The sequence below is a fragment of the Coenobita brevimanus genome, chromosome 3, assembly GCF_032717465.1.
Source record: "Coenobita brevimanus isolate Jiangsu-jjx chromosome 3, ASM3271746v2, whole genome shotgun sequence".
NCBI classification, from domain to species: Eukaryota; Metazoa; Arthropoda; class Malacostraca; order Decapoda; family Coenobitidae; genus Coenobita; species Coenobita brevimanus.
In genome coordinates, this window is record NC_136956.1 from 5,556,966 (window position 1) to 5,572,659 (window position 15,694).

General features: G+C 39.3%; 1 protein-coding gene across 1 annotated transcript in view; it reads left to right on the plus strand.

Annotated features, from left to right (window-relative positions):
• Window positions 1–15,694, plus strand: part of LOC145393997 (organic cation transporter protein-like) — a 114,449-nt gene that overhangs the window by 9,950 nt on the left and 88,805 nt on the right. The window lies entirely within an intron of this gene.

Sequence of the window (15,694 nt, forward strand, 5' to 3'; positions counted from 1 at the left end):
TTTCATTTTTACTCCATTACTACAAGTCTAAATTACTCTAAAAAAAAAAAAAAATCCTAACCCTTGCATTGTTATTCTCTCCCTGAGCACCTTCTCCTAAGCGATTTATTTTAGGATCCGGCTAGTTAATATGTGTAATTACGTGTCTTACCTGTGCAGACTATGGCGATCTGAGAATGATATAAGACAATACTGACATAACCAGAATAAATCTTATGGGAAAGGGAGTTAGGGAGTCCCTATTAACGATTTCACTACCATATTCCTCCCATAGCACTTCTTCATGACTAGCTGCCTTTTTTATGGCAGTAATTTATTGCTATAACTAATATTAGGCCAAGTTGAAATAAATGCAGAACAAATGATCCCCCCCTCCCTCTCTGTCTGTCTGTCTGTCTGTCTGTCTGTCTCTCTCTCTCTCTCTCTCTCTCTCTCTCTCTCTCTCTCTCTCTCTCTCTCTCTCAATCTGTTTATCTGTCTACCTATTTCTATCTATCTAGCTACCTGTGTACCTATCCATCTGTTTACCAATCTGTTTTTCTATCCACCTATCTATTCACCTATATTTGTCAAATTTTATCTATCTATGTACCCATCCATCAGTTCATCCATCCTCCCATTCATCCATTCATCTATCATCTGTCCATCTATCTATCTATCTATCCCTGAGCTAGGTGAAATAAGCTGAAAAAGGACGAAAATCTGGACCAAGTTAAGGTGATATTCATAAAGAAGGTGTTAATGAAGGCAAAATCTAACACTTCCAGTTAGAAAAATCTCCCCTAGGATAGATAGAATTGTATTGAGATGGACAGAATGATTTATAAGTAGTAGTAGTTGTAGTAGTAGTGATAATGGTCGTGGTGGCGGTGGTGGTGATAGTAGTAATAGTAGTTGTAGTACTAATGATGGTGGTGGTGGTAGTAGTAGCAGATGCAGTATTTGTATTATTAGTAGCAGTAGTAGTAGTAGTAGCGTTTGTGGTGGTGGTGGTAGTGGTGATAGTAAAAGTAGTAAAGTAGTAGCAGTAATGGTGGTGGTGGTGTAATAGTGGTAACAGTGGTGGTGGTGATGGTGGTTATAATAGTAGAAGTAGTAGTAACAGGGTAGTGCCATTATTATTATTATCATTATTATTATTATTATTATTATTATTATTATTGTATTTGTTAAGTGACGCATATGGAACGTGTGAGAAATGATGAAGTGCGTAGGAGAACTGAGTTGTTCGGGAGATGGCTGATCGAGTTGAGCAGGGGGTGTTGTGATGGTTTGGGCAGATGGAGAGAATGGATAATGCGCGATTGGTGAAAAAGATGACTAGATCTGATGTGAGAGGTGTAAGGCTGAGAGGAAGACCATGAATAGGATGGATGGATGGACAATGTGAAGAGAGCCCTGCATGCGAGAGGGATGTCTGCTGAGCACGGAAGAGTGGCTGTGCCTGACAGAGATGAGTGGAGAGAAACTGTGAATGAATAAATGATGACGCAGCCCTGGGGGGATATTCTTCCGTATTTTGTCTGATCAGCTGATCAGGTCAGGTGCGGGTAAGGGGATGGGTCCATTATGATGTGGCAGGGGTAAACCAGCTCTGCTGTCGGACCCTGCTGCAGATGTCACTGATTGCACTGCGCAGTTGACCCTTGTGCAGTGTGGTGCGGTGAGGATCTGTCCCTTCTCCCCTTGGGGCTAAGATGCGAATGAATGAGCTTGAGTGGATGAGTAAATTGGGAGTGTATCGTCCTGTCTCGACTACCTCCCTTTCCTTGGGGGAAGCAGCCTAGGTATATAGAGATTATTAAGCTTCACCACATAAATGGCTAAGCTTCTTGTTTTCGTCACTATTATTTTTCTTTGCACTTTTTTCTTCGATTTTCATGCTATACATGAAAGCACCCTAGGGTAACCCAAGCCCTTGTGCCAATTATAAATGACCTTGACTTATTTTTGAAGGTGATATACTCATTTTTAATCTAAAAACAGCATCTTTGAAAATGAAATATCTCAGAAATTAAATGAGCTGCAGCTATTTGGTTGGAAATCCTTTGATAAAAATGTTTGCTGAATAATTTTGGTTGAAAATTATACCATTTAGCCTTGTGGAAAGTACCGAATTCAAATCTGCTCAGTTTTTTCTTTGCAACACGTTTTAGAGAAAACTACAAAAGCTTTAAAGGTGTAGCTTTCCAGACAGGGGCGTAGTGAAGGGGGGGGCGGAGGATTCGGCCGCCCCCTCCCCCTTGAGGGGCTTGAAATCGTATGGGGTTACATTTTATTTTTTTAAGTAAATAAATAAATAAATCACTTGAGAGAGAGAGAGAGAGAGAGAGAGAGAGAGAGAGAGAGAGAGAGAGAGAGAAAAGAGAGAGAGAGAGAGAGAGAGAGAATCATGGTGAGTCAGCGTCATGCAGACATAAAATTTGGATCAGTTCTCAAAGATAAAAGCAAGAAGACTGAATCTCTTTTTATGAATATACAGTACTGTCATGATATGTAAAATTTCTGATAGCATATATATGTATCTAGAATTGGTGTTTTTTTTTTATTTTTTTTTTTTTTATTCTAGTTGATATAGCGGTTACAGAGTACCAGTATGAATGAAACTACATTTATTTGTCTGAGTTCGACAATATCTTACATTTTTGTCAATCAGTGTTTCCTTATTTAATTAACCAGAACTATGATTTCTTAAGGAATATTTGTTCAAAGTAAGGAATCGATCAGCTCGAATGAGTGGTTGAGCTTTTATTGCCTGTGATCAAAGTAGAAATCAGGTGTGTTTGTGTGTGTGTATACATACATACATACACACACACACACACACACACACACACACACACACACACACACACACACACACACACATATATATATATATATATATATATATATATATATATATATATATATATATATATATATATATATATATATGCAAACTAACCACAGGAGAAATGAAAGGAGCGACAGTGAGTACTTTCGTATATTACATCTTCAGACAGAGTGAGACAGAAACGTAAAGGGTAGAGGTCTTTTATGCACACCCGCAGCAGGTATTGGCACACAGAACAATGGATGACCTGAATTTTTACCTGCGGCTTAACATATGGTCACCTGCAGCAGGGAGTGGAACACAACAAAGGATGGCCTGAATCTAAAAATGCACGTGACAAAGGAGGAGGGAGTAGGAGGGGAGGAAAGGAGAGTGGGAGGGAGGGGGAAGGGGAGGGGAGGAGGGGAGGAGGGGAAGGGGGAAGGGGAGAGGGGAGAGGGAGGAGGGGATAAATACTGCTGCTTAACTTAAGACCTAGAGGATTAATGCTTGGTGTGTCCCACACAGGTGTGACTACACCACCAGGAGATGACAGGGAACAATCACTTGTTAGTCTGGGGGATACTGCTTTAAAATTCAGATAACAATTTATCACACTTAAAATGACCATAGCTCATGTTTACATTCTTTTCATATGTACCAGAAATTAGACAAGATTCTATTACATTTCCTTCATCTAAGCTTTTTGATCTTGCTAGAATCTTGGAGCCTGTCCAGTCAATATGGTGATCACTGGATGCTTTGTGCTGAAATAAACCACTACTCTGTTGGGCTGTCCTTACACTGTATTTATGTTGTGAGATTCTAGTTTCCAAATCTTTTCCAGATTGTCCTATGTAAAATTTGTTACAGCTTTTACACGGGACTTTGTAAACAACGCCTGAATTACTGAAAGGGCTGTTCTTGATGAGGGTTTTTTTTATGGTGTTCTCATATTTGAATACTACTTGTACATTGAGTTTCCTCAGTATGTGCACAACATCAAGAAAATATTCATGGAAAGGGAGGACAAGGGTTCTTTGAATGTTCTGGCGATCTGCTTTATTAGTTTTCCCTTCAAGGAATCGTTTCTTGGCTGTATTGTGGCACTGAGTTAGTATGCTTTGTGGATATTTTAGCTTCTTTCCAATACTCTGAATCATTTTTAGTTCATCATCTAAAAATTCTGGGTCTGAAATTCTATATGCTCTTAGGTACATGGATATGAACACAGATCTTTTTACATTAAAATGATGGTTTGAATAGTAATGAATATATGACATAATATTTGTAGGTTTTCTGTATACCTTAGTCTTCAAAACATTTTGCTCCGTGATAACTTTTACATCCAAAAATGGCAATTCATTATCCATTTCCATCTCATGAGTAAACTTAATCGATGGAACTAACGAATTTAATTGCAGGAAAAATTCATCAATGGGAATACTGTTAGGCCAGAAGCACAGGATATCATCAACGTATCGGAGCCAAACTATGTTTTGGTCCTTTATGGAGGTCAGTAAATGTTTCTCAAAGTATTCCATGTAAATATTTGCCAGAACTGGGGAGAGGGGATTACCCATGGCCATACCAAATTTTTGTGTGTAAAATTTACCTTCAAAGGTAAAAGAAGAGTTCACAATGCACAATTTAATTAGCTTGATAATGTTTTAAGGGGGAATACCATCAATGTTACTACCCAGAATGCTTGGCAGGAAAGTTAAAACATCATCAATAGGGAGATTTGTGAATAATGATTTAACATCAAAGCTGACTAATTTGTAGGGGTACATGACATTTAGAGATTTTAACTTTCTTACCAAATCCTCATTGTTTTGTACAAATGAATCAGAGATAGTGCCTACAACAGGGGACAACAGTGTTACAAGCCACTTGGAGAGCTTGTATGTCGTAGAGCCTACAGAGCTTACAATTGGCCTGATGGGGTTGTTTGGTTTGTGAGTTTTAATCAAGCCATACATATATGGTGCAGATGGATTTTGCACAGAGAACTGTTTGATCAAGTCATCCCTTCCTCTAAGCAATGTCTTGATTTCTTAATGGAATTTTCTGCTTTGTTTTTCAGTTAGATAACTTTTAGTTCACTGTAGGTGTTGGTGTCACGCAACAGTTCACTGACTTTTTCCTTGTAGTCACATTTGTTGATGACTACTACAGCGCTGCTTTTATCAGCTGTAGTTATATGCAGGGAGTCACCTTTTTTCAATTTGTCCAAGGCATTCACAAATCTTTTAGGAGCAGAGTTACTATTATTCTTAACCCACGGCATCCCATCTACGTGAATTAACGTCCAAACATTTTGTCACTGCCAATCCCGTTGATGTACATAAACGCGAATCAATTGCAAGGTCCCTAATTTGCACAATTTTCAATTTTCGCAAGAGATTTTTGGTACGTATACACGGGACACCTTCCTCTACAAGATGCCAGGCAGGGCCAATGCCTTACCCAGCATGACCTCCTCCCCCCCCCCTGCATGCCATTGTCTCAGCAATTCACCTATTATCAGTGACCTGGCCAGTAAAGCCATGTCATGGCACGATACGAAATTCAGGGCCAGAGTGATTCCCCAATCGATGACAATGTGGAGGACAAACATTAGAGGAAGAAACAGTCAGAAATGATGATCAGGTAATGTGGCAAAAAAAGGTCAGGTATGGTGATGAGTTAGTGAGTGAAACAATGCTTATAATGCCTATATTACTGTTTGAAAACCAATATACTCTCGTACTACATATAAATTCGTACCAAGTAAATAAATAAATACCGTTTATGAGTGGTGTGAAATAGTTACCCTCCCATAGAACTCGTTTTCTTTGGTGCCAGCCTATTAGAAAATCCTGTAAGGTAAGGAGGTACTCCTACCTGGATCGAGTATTTTAAACCTCAGGTGAGCGATTTCTCTATGAATTTTCGATGTTTCTCACCAAAAGTGGAGGTTTGAGCCAAAAAAAAAAAAAAATCCAAAAATGGTTGGGATTGGGGGGAGTCAGTGGTGGAAAAGTGGTCGGGATGGGGCGGGCTAAACATTGCCCCATATCAATGCCACGGATAATCTCACTATTTTCACTTGACTGTTTTTCCATTTGAAACAAGGACTTTCCAACCTGCACTGGGTATATCTTCTTGCCATAAGAAAACGATAAACCATAACCTAGGGCACATAAGGTATCCCGATCTAATTCTTTAGATGACAGGTTTATGACGCAATCTGGATTCATATGTATGTTCCAATAGCTGTTTTCAATCAGTCATTTTAAGTGTGATAAATTGTTAACTGAATTAATTTTAAAGCAGTATCCCCCAGACTAACAAGTGATTGTTCCCTGTCATCTCCTGGTGGTGTAGTCACACCTTTGTGGGACACACCATGCATTAATCCTCTAGGTCTTAAGTTAAGCAGCAGTATTTATCCCCTCCTCCCTCCCCCCTCTCCCCTTCCCCCTTCCCCTCCTCCCCTTCCCCCTTCCCCTCCTCCCCTTCCCTTCCCCCTCCCTCTCACTCCCTTTTCCTCCCCTCCTACACCCTCCTTCTTTGTCACGCGCATTTTTAGATTCAGGTCATCCTTTGTTGTGTTCCACTCCCTGTTGCAGGTGACCATAAGTTAAGCCGCAGGTAAAAATTCAGGTCATCCATTGTTCTGTGTGCCACTACCTGCTGCGGGTGTGTATAAAAGACCTCTATCCTTTACGTTTCTGTCTCACTCCGAAGATGTAATATACGAAAGTACTCACTGTCGCTCATTTCTCCTGTGGTTAGTTTGCATACATATCTTCACGGTGAAGTGAAGTCTCTGCAATTATGGAGACCACGTACGCCTTCAGTGCTTTCCTTGAGTCAAACCCCGGCCTTCGAGTTTTCTGTCAAGACTTTCTTTCTTCATTATTACAAGCACACCAAGCAAAGCAAAGGTTGCATTTCCTTAAGAGGTGTTTAGAGGAGCAAGTAATACCTAAGTCTCTTCTGCCGGATCGACTCATCAACGTGGACGAGCAACCATTTGGAGATTACGAGAAGCTTACCCTGACAAGATCCATTGCCAAAACCACAGAAGAAACAAACAGTATATTTAAAATTTCGGACACCAAGAAACAGTGTACTAGAAACATACTAACACCGGGAAATCAACACATATTTTTCTCTCACTGTTATCAAGTTCTCACCAATGAAACTATTAGTGTGAAACGTAAAAATGAACAGAAATTAAAATGACTGATTGAAAACAGCTATTGGAACATACATATGAACCCAGATTGCGTCATAAACCTGTCATCTAAAGAATTAGATCGGGATACCTTATGTGCCCTAGGTTATCGTTTATCGTTTTCTTATGGCAAGACGATAAACCCAGTGCAGGTTGGAAAGTCCTTGTTTCAAATGGAAAAACATTCAAGTGAAAATAGTGAGATTATCCATGGCATTTTATATGGGGCAGTGTTTAAGAAAAATAACAACTCTGCTCCTAAAAGATTTGTGAATGCCTTGGACAAGTTGAAAAAAGATGACTCCCTGCATATAACTACAGCTGATAAAAGCAGCGCTGTAGCAGTCATGAACAAATGTTACTACAAGGAAAAAGTGAGTGAACTGTTGCGTGACACCAACACCTACAGTGAACTAAAAAGTGATCCAACTGAAAAACAAAGAAGAAAATTCCATTAAGAAATCAAGACATTGATTAGAGGAAGGGATGACTTGATCAAACAGTTCTCTGTGCAAAATCCATCTGCACCATATATGTATGGCTTGATTAAAACTCACAAGCCAAACAATCCCATCAGGCCAATTGTAAGCTCTGTAGGCTCTACGACATGCAAGTCTCCAAGTGCCTTGTAACACTGTTGTCCCCTGTTGTAGGCACTATCTCTGATTCATTTGTACAAAACAATGAGAATTTGGTAAGAAAGTTAAAATCTCTAAATGTCATGTATATACCCCTACAAATTAGTCAGCTTTGATGTTAAATCATTATTCACAAATGTCCCTGTTGATGATGTTTTAACTTTCCTGCCAAGCATTCTGGGTAGTAACATTGATGGTATTCCCTCTGAAAACATTATCAAGCTAATTAAATTGTGCATTGGAACTCTTCTTTTACCTTTGAAGGTAAATTTTACACACAAAAATTTGGTATGGTCATGGGTAATCCTCTCTCCCCAGTTCTGGCAAATATTTACATGGAATACTTTGAGAAACATTTACTGACCTCCATAAAGGAGCAAAACATAGTTTGGCTCCGATACGTTGATGATATCCTGTGCTTCTGGCCTAACAGTCTTCCCATTGATAAATTTCTCCTGCAATTATTATTATTTTTTTTTAAATAACAGAACAGAGGAAGGAAAAACAAATGAATAAAAAGAAAACAAATCCATGCACCAGATTACTGGTGTCCTCTGTTCATAAAATATCTGTAACAGTTAGACTTGAACAGCAGTAGGTTGAAGTTTGGAGGGAAACAACTCTGGGGAAGCGAGTTCCAGAGAGATACAATTCGGGGAATGAAAGAATTCTGATAGGCAGAAGTTCTACAGTATGGCTGAGTGACATTTCAGTCATGAGCGCTACCAGCTGCCCGTGTAGCACGAGGGAAGGCATGGAGAGGTGGCATCATGGACGCAACTTCCTTTGAGCATTTGCTGTAGAAATATCTGTAAAATAACGCAAGGGAGGCAACATTCCTTCTTACTTGTAGGGGAGGTAGTTTATTAGTAATAGCAAGGTTATTAATAATTTTAACAGCTTTGTTCTGAACCTTGTCTACTTGTTTTAATGCAATCTCTCCACATCCGCCCCACAAGGGTGAGCAGTATTCAAGCTGAGAGCGCACATGACTCTTATAAATTATAGCTAACTACTCATCAATGAAGAAGTTACGGACTCTGTACAATAATCCAAGTTTCTTTGAGGCGGTTTTAGCAAGTGATCTAACATGAGAGGTCCAGCTGAGGGCATTGTTAAGCGAGACGAGAATTTCAATACTTTTGGAAATGGGGATATATGTAGCACTGAAGGTAATATACGATTCTGGCAATACCTGCCTATTAGTAAATTGTATATATTTAGTTTTACTAGCATTAAATGAGACAAGGTTGTTTTGTCCCCATTCACTGATCGTGGATAAGTCTTGATTTAAAGAGATGGCTGTACTGAGGTGAGAGTTAGAGATATCGGACTTTGTAAATGGATGTCTGAGTGTGAATGAACTATGAAGTGTTGAGTCATCTGCATATGAATGGATGGGATTGTGGGTGACAGATAAGAGATCATTAACATGAACGAGGAACAGGGTTGGGGCCAGAACTGATCGCTGCGGCACGCCGGCGTTAACTGAGTGGAAAGTGGAATATACATCATCTACTTTTACTCTTATTTTTCTATTGCTGAGATATGAGGAAATCAAAGGAATAAAAGAGTTTAGTCCATAGCAAGGGAGTTTGGACAACAGGGAACGCTGCCAGACTTTGTCGAAAGCTTTAGAAATATTACGTTAGTTCCATCGATTAAGTTTACTCATGGGATGGAAATGGATGATGAATTGCCATTTTTGGATATAAAAGTTATCAGAGACCAAAATGTTTTGAAGACTAAGGTATACAGAAAACCTACAAATATTATATGTTCATTACTATTCAAACCATCATTTTAATGTAAAAAGATCTGTGTTCATATCCATGTGCCTAAGAGCATATAGAATTTCAGACCCAGAATTTTTAGATGATGAACTAAAAATGATTCAGAGTATTGGAAAGAAGCTAAAATATCCACAAAGTATACTAACTCAGTGCCACAATACAGCCCAGAAACGATTCTTTGAAGGGAAAACTAATAAAGCAGATCGCCAGAACATTCAAAGAACCCTTGTCCTCCCTTTCCATGAAAATTTTCTTGATGTTGTTCACATACTGAGGAAACTCAATGTACAAGTAGTATTCAAATATGAGAACACCATCAAACAAACCCTCATAAAGAACAGCCCTTTCAGTAATTCAGGCGTTGTTTACAAAATCCCGTGTAAAAGCTGTAACAAATTTTACATAGGACAATCTGGAAAAGATTTGGAAACTAGAATCTCACAACATAAACACAGTGTAAGGACAGCCCAACAGAGCAGTGGTTTATTTCAGCACAAAGCATCCGGTGATCACCATATTGACTGGACAGGCTCCAAGATTCTAGCAACATCAAAAGGCTTAGATGAAGGAAATGTAATAGAATCTTGTCTAATTTCTGGCACATATGAAAAGAATGTAAACATGAGCTATGGTCATTTTAAGTGTGATAAATTGTTAACTGAATTAATTTTAAAGCAGTATTCCCCAGACTAACAAGTGATTGTTCCCTGTCATCTCCTGGTGGTGTAGTCACACATGTGTGGGACACACCAAGCATTAATCCTCTAGGACTTAAGTTAAGCAGCAGTATTTATCCCCTCTTCCCTCCCCCCTCTCCCCTTCCCCCTTCCCCTCCTCCCTCCCCTTCCCCCTGCCTCCCACTCCTCTTTCCTCCCCTCCTACTCCCTCCTCCTTTGTCACGCGCATTTTTAGATTCAGGTCATCCTTTGTTGTGTTCCACTCCCTGCTGCAGGTGACCATAAGTTAAGTCGCAGGTAAAAATTCAGGTCATCCATTGTTCTGTGTGCCACTACCTGCTGCGGGTTTGCATAAAAGACCTCTACCCTTTACGTTTCTGTCTCACTCTGTCTAATGATGTAATATACGAAAGTACTCACTGTCGCTCCTTTCATTTCTCCTGTGGTTAGTTTGCATACATATCTTCACGGTGAAGTGAAGTCTGCAAATATATATATATATATATATATATATATATATATATATATATATATATATATATATATATATATATATATATAAGAACATTCAGTTAAATATAGCAGACAAGTCTAAGTAATTTGGCATATTTTAAAGGCTTACCCTTTTAGTTTAACCAGGTGGGTAGACTTCCAGTGCATGGCACATTTTTAATTATACATGATGTATGGACTATGGAAGTGGTTCTTAATATGTTATGTGATATTTGAGTCTTGAGATACCAAGAGATTCGTGAAATACTTAAAATTATATTGCTTTCCTTTAGAACACGATATATTTTTATTATCACCTTTTGTCAGATTAATTTTGACATTTCCAGGTTCCAACTAACTTAGCTAAGATTATCATGCTCTCATAGGCGAGGAAAATGCACATGAGACTCCCAGATTCATTAGTGATCTTTTATTCCAGAAGGATCATTAAAAAGGTTTCTTTTTTAGTCAAAATCATTTTCTTGCTCTATTTTTTGCCATTTTCAGTATAATGAGTTATCATTTAAATATTCCGACACATACTTTCATATGCCTCAGAAAGCCCCTAAAAGTACTTAATTATCAAAATTTTTCCTTGGAGGGGGGGGGCGCTGAGCCCCCTCAGACCCCCCAGCTGCAGAGGTTCGCTTCGCTCGCCACCCACCATCTTTTCAAGAATCTATAGACATCATTCTCCCCCCTCCCCCCTCGTGAACTTTCTGGCTATGCCCCTGTTTCCAGATAAACAGCTGTGGCCCCTCTTATGATCTGAATGGAACATGGTTCCAGTTAATCATAAAGTTAGCTGGCTATTGAGACGAACGTTAAATTTACACATGCGTTCTTGGACACTTTTTTTTTTTTTTTTTTTTTTTTTTTTTCAGATCCCATGTTGATGTGACACAAAAAGTTACCTTTGGGTCTTCAGGTCTTGTTTATATTAAATATACTTCTCATACCCAAAGGCGAAGCTTCTTGAGTGTGGCCACAAGAAATTATTTGTCAGCTACATGCTATTACTAATAATATTGATTGCATGAAATGAGTTAATCAAGAGGAGCGGGTGGAGTCACATAGAGAGACAGACTGCTAAATGAGGATGTGAAGGAGCGTTGTGGGGTGATGTGGATGTGATAGGCCGTTTTTTTGTCGTCCAAGCTGGAGCTTGGAATTCGAAGTGCGTCTTGGGGTGCTTGGTTTGTCCACAAAAACAGTCCAGGATACGTAGAACCGAAAAATTACACTTGCCAATCGCAATGTACAGAGTGGTTCGCCGAAGATCATCTGACGAAAATACAATTTACACTTAGCCCCTGTTTGTGCCGGACTGGCTCTTGTCATCAGTAGTAGCCACCTGCACCCTAACTTTCTGTATATCGTGCTAACTTCATGATATTTATCACCCACTTGTCATTGCTGACCATTTTCATTCTCCCCAACCTGCACCAAGACTGCTCCCGACCACGCTTGGGTGAGATACGACGACGGTCTTGTTTCAGTGACAAATGCTTGGGCCGCCTTCGTATCACTTTGGCCGACAGAAACGGTGCAGCTTGGTTTCATCGAAGATGGCTTCGAATACAATCCGTTAGCTTGGACGACAAAAACGCGGCTATAGAATGCGTCAGGAGAAATACATTGAGGTGGTTTGGCCATATGGAGAGCGAGAAACTGACGAGGAGAGTGTACGTGAGTGAGGTGGAGGGGAGGGGGAGAGGGAGGAGGAGGCTATGGATGAAATGGAGGGATGGAGTGGTAAAGTATATGAGAGAGCAGGGTGTGAACTGGGTGCAAGGCGGTGAAATGGCGGGGAACTGGGTGACATGGAGGCGATTGTTTGTGGCCACACCATACAGGATTAAGGCGTCTGGGAATAGATAGATAGATAGATTATGTGCATTTCTTTTTCTTCATTTTTGATATTAAACTGACGGTACCCTATGGTAACCCAAGTCCTTGTGCCAAATATAGATGACCTTGACCTATTTATGAAGGTGATACACTCTTGTATTTTAAAAAATTGCATATTTGAAATTCAAGTATCTCAGAAACTATTTGAGATATGCTGTTTGGATGAAAATCCTATGATAAAAATGTTTGCTAAACAATTTTGGCTTAATATTTTGCCATTTTGCCAAGTGGAAAGTACCGAATTCAAATGTTCAGTTTATTCTTTGCAACACGTTTTAGAGAAAACCACGAAGGCTTTAAAACTGTAACTTTCCAGATATAATTATAGCCGTGGTCCCTCTTATGGTCTGAAAGGAATATGGTTACGGTTAAGCATACTGTTAGCCAGTTATTGAACCAAACGTACAATTTACTCATGAGTTCTTTGACATCTTTCTCTTAAGGTCTCTTGTTGATGTTGCACAAGTTACCTTAGGGTTTTCATATCGTGTTTATATTACACATACCTTATATACCAGTTGGCCATGCTTATGCACATGAAACCTCTCATGGAAAGACGATTCCCAACGCACTGTGACATCTGTGATGCGGTGTTATCTATCAGTCATATCATCGTGCGCTGTCGGCGATTTGTTGGTGAACGTGCTTCATTTATAAATTACTGCGGCGAAGCAGACGTCCCCTTCACCCTATCCACCATCCTGGGTGATGGGGACTGTTATGACTGATAAATTGATGGCTTTCTTGAGAGAGATCGGACTGATCAGAGTGATGTGACTTTTTTTACTGCATGGTTATGGTTTTTATCAACTGTATATATTGTACTATTAATTAGGGTTGACAGTTGACATATCTGAAATAGTTCCTCCTCCCACTGATCTATTTTTTTAATATAGATGTCCCCTACATTAAACCCCGTTCCTCGACTGACAGTCACCAGCTGATGAGTGCAAGTGTGCAATATAGAAAGGTATTGGGCTCTTGCAGTCGATGGCTGTCTGTTGGGCGAGGTCCTTCACTTTTTGTACATATTATGTAAATACCTTATATCACCTTGTTTAAGTTGTTCTAATTTGGGCCGACAGCTGATGTATATGGAAATGTTCCTGACTCGTCTGGTTCTCTTTCATATATTGATGTCCCCTATATTAGGTTGTGCCTCGGCTGACGGTCAACAGGTGATGAGTGCATGTACGTAATGTAGAAAGGCATTACATATCTGCAGTCGATGGTGTTCTCATGGTCGAGGTATCTTTATCATTACTGTAGATTTAGCTATTTGTCTTTAGGATTTAGTATAGGTTAGCGATTTGTCTGTTAGGTTATTAGTTTTAGGGACTTTAGGTTGTAGGCATTTTTTTTTCCTATTAGATAATGTAAGGTTAAAAAAAAAAAATGACAAAAGAATACAAATTAAATTACAAAAAAGTAAATACAATAAAAAAATATTATATAAATATTTACGTGTGTATATGTGTACGAACGTGTGTATGTATATATGCATTGATGTGTGTGTGTATGAATGTATATATATATATATATATATGCCTTAATAACCAGGGGCTTCGGCCGTAATGGTCGATAGGAAAAAAAATATTTGGTGAAGCTTCCTTATTGTGACAACACATTAAACGTAGATAACTAGTTATTATTATTTTTAATTTTATTATTATTATCATTATCATTATTATTATTATTATTATCATTATTGGTGTTAGTAGTAGTAGTACTACTAGAAGCAGCAGCTCCAGTCTAAAACGTGAACCATGTGGAATGTAGGCTGAAGTTATCTTTGTCCTGCTGTCCACCATCTTCATTTTAGGGAATAGGGAAGGACCTTAGGGACGTTTCTTTATCCAAGCAGAGGAGTTTCCCAGCCATGTCGGTGCCACCACATGAAGGCATCCCTCTGTGTCACTACGATATCAGAGACAAGGGACCAGGCGTCAGAGCTCATGATCTCGTCGGTTAAGGAAGCTCCCTAACACCTCATCTTCAGCTATGTATTTTTAGATGTGGCTGGTTAATATCCTTCTGTACGTTCTTTATACAGAGTATGGCGATAACACAGAAGAGGACAGTAAGGTGCAATTAATAAAATAAATCGTTTAGGAAATTTTCTACTTTATTTATGCAGAGGATGGATATAACAAAAGGATTTATGTAACACATAAAGGACAGTAAGGTGTAAAAAAACAAAATAAATAACTTAGGAAAAGGCGTTAGGGAGCTTCCCCAAACGTCGAGTGTGACGAGAATTTAATGTGACAGAAAGACAAACTCATCCTGACAGAAATTATACCCTTCTTGACTTCATGATTGCTTCATTCTTGACCTCATACTTGCTTCACTGTTGCTGTTGCCAATATTTGCACTCAGGGAACGGACTTACACTAGCGTATATAACTACATTCCTTTAGCTTCAGCCCAAATGTATATCCTTTTGCAGTTGACTTCACGTAGCTCAGTGGCGGAATAAAACGGTACTACGGCACTACATCCTTTCCACGGCACTTCTTCGTGACTAGCATCATGTTTTAGTGTCCTGTTCCAACTCAATATTCATGCTGTAGAGATAGCAATTTTAGGCCGAGTTAGAGTTAAAAGGACAGACAAAAAATTGGAAAGCAACCTTTTTAACTATACTGATGTGGTAGGCGGTGGTGACCATCATCCACTCACTTGATGTAGCGCTGCATACTTTCTCCCCTTACTCATTCTGTCTGTGCTTCCTCCTTCCTCTCTTCCTATTTCTTCCTTCCATTCCCACCACATTTTATTTATTTTCTTCTACATCAGGTGGTTCTACACTGAGTGACAAAACTGATTATTTCCTATAACCAAGGAAACCATTAACAACCATATAACCAGGTAACGGGGTGAAGTGGAGCCTACTGTGGTACCCCTTTTAACTGGACGGAGACATGCAAATGCGGCGCCCATCCAGGAACCAAACCTCCTCATTTTTCCACACATCTCGTTTCGTGTGACCTCTTCCATTATTTAACCGATTCACTGTGAAGTATTTTTCGTCGGCCATTTTATAAAGGCATCACCGACTGATGAGAGGAAGGGCCTGGGAGTTGATCCTAAGTTTATTTATTTATTTATTATTCATTCATTATGTATATATTTATTATTTA